The 6,836-nt window shown below is 44.3% G+C and overlaps 2 long non-coding RNA genes across 5 annotated transcripts; both read left to right on the forward strand.

Annotated features, from left to right (window-relative positions):
• Positions 1-550: 550 nt before the first annotated feature.
• LOC139838352 (uncharacterized) lies at positions 551-2,538 on the forward strand. Of its 2 annotated transcripts, XR_011754483.1 has the most exons (4): positions 551-1,052; positions 1,328-1,580; positions 2,196-2,271; positions 2,450-2,538. It is a non-coding gene; the product is annotated as an uncharacterized lncRNA (long non-coding RNA). The 2 variants fall into 2 exon arrangements; XR_011754482.1 differs by lacking the exon at positions 2,450-2,538 and having other exon boundaries at positions 2,196-2,333.
• Positions 2,539-2,634: 96 nt separating this feature from the next.
• On the forward strand, positions 2,635-6,480 carry LOC127340643 (uncharacterized). Of its 3 annotated transcripts, none has more exons than XR_007874661.2 (6): positions 2,635-2,769; positions 4,342-4,536; positions 5,334-5,451; positions 5,572-5,640; positions 5,753-5,995; positions 6,109-6,480. It is a non-coding gene; the product is annotated as an uncharacterized lncRNA (long non-coding RNA). The 3 variants fall into 3 exon arrangements; XR_011754481.1 differs by having other exon boundaries at positions 5,386-5,451; XR_007874660.2 differs by lacking the exon at positions 5,334-5,451.
• The last annotated feature ends 356 nt before the right edge of the window (positions 6,481-6,836 follow it).

Genomic DNA, 6,836 nt, shown 5'->3' on the forward strand with positions numbered 1-6,836 from the left:
CGGTTGACATTGGCGCGCTTGTTGTGCTTTAATTCGAGGCCGATCGAACCATGGTCGCTGCCAGATGGGCCCGTGGGGAAGCGAGCGGACGCTAGGCGCGACCGCAGCGTTCGCGGAGACGCAAACGTGCCGCACATTTGCGCCGCGGCGAACGCCCCGGACATGATGTGCCGCCCCGCTGGAGCAGGGTGCAGACGTATTTTCGGTCCGCGCGGACACAAACGGTCGCACACGTCGCCCCGTTGGAGATGCCCTAAGGAAAAACGAAGTCGATAGAAGCCGCGTCACCCTTACGATTCAGTGTTTATTCTGAACATGTACGATTACTGCAGATTGTGCCATCTTCACCAATTAGGGGTGATGATGTAGTTCCCTAAATTGGCAAGCCGTGTAGTGTAATTATCAGCTCCGTAATTGTAGCGTGCACAACAAAACCGGGGAAATATTTTCACTCGTGCCATTTACGTACCCGTGTTTTTTGGGCCCGAAATAAACTTTACATCTCTGTACTTGTCTTCCTAAGAAAAAACAAGGTCTGAACTTTACAGCATCTCCGCCGCCGCCGCTCACCTCGCCGGCGTACCCTCCGCGGCCGCCTCGTCTGCCCCAACTCCGGCACTTCATCCCCTCCGAGTCTTCCGCTCCCATCTTCCCCCATTCCTCCCCCACTCGCCCCACCCACCATCAGGTCGACCGCCACTGCAGAATCGCTGATGGGAGATGCGCACGGCGCCGCCCAGGAGCCATGGCATCTCGCGCCCGGCTTGTTCGCTGGTGCGGTGCGCGCGGTGCCGCCGAACTCGCCTGTCCGCATCACCCTTACGGCCGAGGCGGTTTGGTCCGTCCTCTTCACGCCGGCGAGGGGTACGGTACCGGCCACGAGGACGTGCCGGCGGCCGCGACGCGAGCCATGGAGGTCCTTCCTCCGTGGCACGCCGCGAGGATGGAGTTTGCCTGCAGCATCACTGCCCATGGAGTAGATGCAGTTGTAGTTGACGCCCAGAACAGGACTTCTCTGAACCTGTCCAATTCTGCTACGTATGCACTACTAGGTAATTCATGAGCTGATCTTAGAGCTATCCAGGACCATGCGCATTTGATGTTTTTGAGTGGTGGACAATGACTAGATTGTGGCAAAAATGTTCTCTGTGAACACTGCCATGTCGTACCTAATTGACGAAAAATTTCTCTGTGAACCCGACTGTATGGCCTGCATGATAAAAATTCACATCATCTCCTAGTTGTGCATAAAATTAGCGTCTTCATTATCCTGGTTTTGAACCTGTGATCATGTTGCTGATTGGTGTTTGTTTTGATTGCATTATAGGCAAGTTGGTGACTCTGGTTTCTCATTATCATCATCCGCTGTACCACGGCTCGGATGGGACTACAGAACGCCTCTGGTCAGCGCTGCCGCCACTAACATCTTGATGCTAGTCATCACTTGTCCCGCTGGTTATTCCGGGAATGCATGCACCGATGCCAGCTCTGGGACGGCTGAGGTGCGGGATGTCATGGCGGCTTGCGGGATGCAGGAGGACGAGTGGGTGCCGTCTGCCTAGGTTGAAGCAAGTCTCGTGGTGAGCTACACATTTTATATGAGACCTCCACTCAGTGTTTATTGTAGCAACTATCAGCTCTTATTCTATGTAGGCTAATTGGCTGCTATCCTTAAGTTTTTTTCCACACCAATTAGATATTGTCAGGGTATAACACTAAGTTGGAATCTTGTATCACCATTTCATTTTTTTAGAGTGACTTTTGTTGCTGAAACTGAGATCTTTTGTTACTGTATCCAGAGCATGGACATTTTGTCTCTTTCATGGCCATGGCATTATCCATCTTCTTGCAACTACCGCTGTTCTTAGAGCTAGTCGATGACGATGATATATAACTTCTTTGTTTGTAAAGAGCTGGCATATGACTCTCCAAAATCTGAACTTTAATATATGCAATAAAAAAACTACTTATTGATCATTAAGTAACTGATTCAAAATATACATCTGATGCCCACCAATTTGTTTCTTCTTTCGTAAAAAAGATGCTACGAAAAGCTAGCACGGGTGCATGGCTTTTGTCATGAGGCAAAAATTCCCATTACTCATTGTTCTGAAACTCTGATATACGTCTTTATTATCCTTGTTCTGAAACTCTGATCCTGTTACTCATTGTTGTTTATCTTGATGGCATTATAGGCAAGTTGGTGACTCTGGATTCTCCTTATCATCATCCGGTGTACCATGGCTCCGTTGGGCCTACAGAACACCTCTGGTCCGCCGCCGCCACCAAATTCATGCTGCTAGTTGTTGCGTCTCCCGCTTGATATTCCGGGAATGCATATGCGGAGGCCAAATCGGGGCCAACTGAGGTGCATGAAAAACTCTAGCTTGTGTTGTTTTGCTAGAAAACTCTCAACCATGAACCTCAAATGCTTGTGTATGTTTTGCAGGCCAGTGATTTCATTCACACCCCGGACTACTCATACCAACATCAAATTCTCGTCATCCTGCTCCAAAGCCGTCGGAAGCGTCAAGGAGGTATAGAATTTGGAACTAAATCTGATTAATCCCCCTTTGTCATCAGCTGCTCCGTTCTGAAATATTTCCTCATGTCCTTGTCAATTGCATACGCAGATGGGTCTTATTCTTCCTTGTGATGGCGTTGATGTGGTAGGTGCTGGACTTGTTGTTCCAATCGCTGAGGGCATTCTACAGCTTGGTGCATGCCGAAGAATTGTCCCGGCTGGTCTAAAATCCTGAAGCACCTAATGTATGTTATCCACTCCTTGATCTGTTCTTCTCCAGTTGGATGTGTTTGTGCTTTCCCCGAATATGTACTCATGGGAAATTGGTGTTTTCAGTCTCCAAGATACATTTTATAAAAACAGAATCATGAGAATGTCTCATAAAGTTAATACAAAATACATGCTACTCCTAAAGTTTCCCTGCATTACATCTCCTTGTTACTGGACGAAGTAGTTGACCACAGTTCTGCATCTCTTGTCTTGTTTGGTTCATGATTTTCCGGTGACAAAAACTTACTAATTATACCATATTTCTAGATTGCATTACTGTATACTTTATATAGTGTTATTATGCAAGAGAATAAATGACAGTGATAACATTTGCAGATCGTTAAGAAATTGTTGTCTGAACACTTTACTTATTGATAGAATTTGAAGTGTGACCCCAAATTCGATGGTACAGAATGATAGTTATACATATAGAAAAATGAGATATCTGCTATTGGATCTCTTTAATGTTAAGCCCAATGGTTTGAAGAAATTTGACAACTTATGGCGAACGTGCACAGGTAGCTGATTTAGATGTCAAGTCTAGTTCTAATGCTTTCTGGAGAATGGTCAATGTTGCTGATGGCTATATTATAGCTATGAATGGGCAGATAGAGGCATATGTAGGCAGCCCCTAGCTTTCCCAACTCCCAAGTCCAGCTCTTCAGCACTATTGATGTTTCTCCAAGCTGGGCCTACACTAGCTCGAAAATTTAAGGATTGCACGGTTCTTGATTTCCGTTCTGCTATTGTTTTTGCGGTGTGCATTATATACATCTAGCTATATCAACAAAGGAAGTCATTAATTTTTGTATTTTATGGATTTCTCATAGACACTTTGAACCAGGATTCGGTATTTTTAATCCACTTACTATATGTCCAACAATTCATTTTTCTTTTTCTCCATTGGCATGCAAATGGGAAGTTGCATGAAGGAACCTGCTAGCCTTGCTGGTGCCATTTGGCATCAACAAATGGATTCCGAGGTTTTGCATGTGTGCTTGAACAAGAGTCCTCGTGTAGGCCCCTGTGAATCCCATATGTGTAGTGCCCTTAGTTATAATCTATTATTGGTTATCCTGAAATCTGAGATAGTCAACGAAATATTATTTACCATAATACCATAATCTGGGATTGTTCCTTGCATCTAGAGATTTTTTTCCGATATTGTGCTTAAAATAAATATGTACTGTTTTGATGAAAGTTTTTAGATCTGCTGCAAACATTAAATCACTGACGTTGATGATTTTGTGTTAAAACTAAACGAGAAACTAAATTTTGTTGTTTCTCCCATGTATAGGCATGCAGAAGCCTTTGTCTATAAGGCATTGTATTATGTACTCTGGAGAATTATTCTGGGGTAAAAAGTCACAATGTGTTACAGGAGAACTTAATTGTTTGGTACTCTTCGATTTATCATTTGTATTGTCAGTTCACTTGTGTTTCCTCTTGCAACTAGGTCTAGCATCAGGGCTAAGAAATTTAGTTCAGTTCTCAAGCGTGGACACATTCCACATTCTGTACCTTATGATGCTTTTGGTCTTGTATAGTTTTTCGAGCAATATAAGGGAGGAAAACACAGAGGCGGGCGGCTGGAGCTCGTCTTTCTTCATTTCAACCTCCGTTTGCAGGTTGAAGAGCTTCACCTCGTCCTGGTCCTTGCCATCTCACTGTGCGACCATGACCCCGGTTGCGATCAACTCCCTGTGGTGGTGGCTCCAGGTCATCATCGATTGTTGCTCTAGGTGAGATTCCTCCATCCCTGCTCTTCCTTTATCTTCCTTCTGCATGTGTGCTGCCTGGTGATTGAAAATTTCTCATTTATACTCTACACGATATTGATTTGTCTCTGGATTGGCAGTTGGATGATGCTCCATCCATCGATATGATCTATAGTCTGCGTAGCAGGCTGCCCCCTAACTATATATAGTTCTGCCGAAAGAAATGTACTTTAATGGTTAACCCTTTAATATATTGGAGGGTGTGGACATGCATATACACACTTATCATCCACGATGTTGCTGTACTAACTTTGCTGATAATCCCCCTATCAAGTGATTAGGGCAGCTTTTGTTTGGGAAGATGTGTTGAGTACTATTGAACAAGTTATGATCAATAATATGTGTCCATGTATATCGATGAAGCGCACATTCTTTTTTTTTTGAGTCAGATTACTTAGTATGTGCTATTTATACATACACAAATGATTTAGTCTGATTCATGCACTTTAGAATGATTTGCTGCTATAATCAAGTATATGTTCAAGATATTTTTGAGCTTTGATTTCACATGGAGTTATATCCACAGCACCTGGTTGCAAATGCCAGTACATTAGGTAGAAGTAGTGTACGGTTGTACTTATGTTTGTAAATAGTTTGAGCTTATGGTGATTCCTTTTTTCCTTCCTCTGATGAAGTCAAGATCTTCGAAAGCTCTGTTTCCTGACACTCTTGAGTCTTGCCTATCTGCATCATGCATCAGTTTTGTGTTGGGTTACTACACTATAGATACTTTTTGCTAATGTCTCGCGTTTTCTGCGAAGCTTTGTTTGGGGTAAGCAATTTGAAGTAGTGCCTACTTTCATTGGTAAACAGTGCACTGTAGAAGCAGTAGTACCTGGACAGGTTTTAAAGGAGATGTTTCTTGATGCGTGCCACCCGGTATGATGAAGCTTTCTTGTATATTCCGTGCATTTTAGTGTATTCATCTCTGTGATTGTATCGAGTTTTTCTCTCCACAACTTGTGTGATGGCGTACAAGGAATACTATTCTTGTTTCAGGTGCTAACAAGAAAGCTTGTTGGTGTCTAGGTTGAGGATTGTTTGTTGGAGTGTCTGCCAAAGCATCAGGTACTGACTTATAACTTCGATGCCAAGGACCCCATGTATGTCGTGAGCCCAACTATTTGCGTGCAGGCCATAGGCTACCGTCCTCACTTTCCACCTTCTTTTTGGGTTGCAGGCATGGAGCTGAGGCGCGATATCACTGACGGAGCATTGGCGGATCTAGCGGTCTTCCCAAAACAACGTGGTCTGTCCGAGAGGGCATGTTTCAATACCAGGAATTGGAGTTCAAGGCTGCTCCAGACTCGGTTCCTATCGGTGCGGCTGTACCAGAGCCAGCGAAGGCAGAGGGAAATGCCGGCTTCTCTCTTCCCAAGGCCACTGCTGCCTGTCTTAATCTAGGTGGCTCTACCATATGAAGGTAGACCCTTCATTTCTGGACTTGTCGGCTATGTGTGTTGTTCGGCTACCATAGCTATAATACTCTTAGCAATGGTAAGAATTGTTGAGCATTTCTTGTCTGTTGCCTTGCAGGTATTTGGCGAGCTGAGCCTTCTTTGGCCAGTGGTAGCTGGACGTGATGCTGGATCTGTCAAATGCCATGGCGCTCGCGAAGGGGAGAAGTGGAGTCGGCATGTATGCAGCGACAGTGAAGGACGCATAGGTGGCCAGGAGGGAACCTTGGTTGCGGAAAGTATAATGCTTGTTCTGGATATGAGAACGGATAGTGCTTCTCTGATATGGGCAGGTTGCATGTGTCAAGTAGCTAATATATATGTTGGCATAATTTAGCTTGGTTAGTGATTGAGTCAGTTTGGTTCCCGTGGCTGCTAGCAAGTCTGGCCGTATAATTGCAATGTAACTTTCTCAGCTTTGCTCTGGTCTAATAATATGCACTCTTTTTTTAATGATTTGTCATAATAAATTGTGTAGCTACTGATTATTATATCTTCTCTTTGCGGAATTGTATTTTTGAGGTGTAGGCTATACCGACATGGGTGTTTTGAGCATTTTATCCAGCTTGTGTGGTTGACAACCTGATTTTTTTGTATGTGATGGTAGCTGACTAGCTGTGTATTGATCTAAGCAGCAGATTCTGCCGAGTTGTGAAACGATGACCACATCTTGACTCCTCCTAATCACCGGAATGTTCTATATGAGGAGCACCTGAATACTGTTTGAGCTAGTTACTGGATGTGGTTAGGAAACAAATCACCTGAATAATGTATATGAGAAGCATTCCATTTGAGTTAGTTACTAGA

This window comes from Lolium perenne, chromosome 3 (genome assembly GCF_019359855.2).
Source record: "Lolium perenne isolate Kyuss_39 chromosome 3, Kyuss_2.0, whole genome shotgun sequence".
NCBI classification, from domain to species: Eukaryota; Viridiplantae; Streptophyta; class Magnoliopsida; order Poales; family Poaceae; genus Lolium; species Lolium perenne.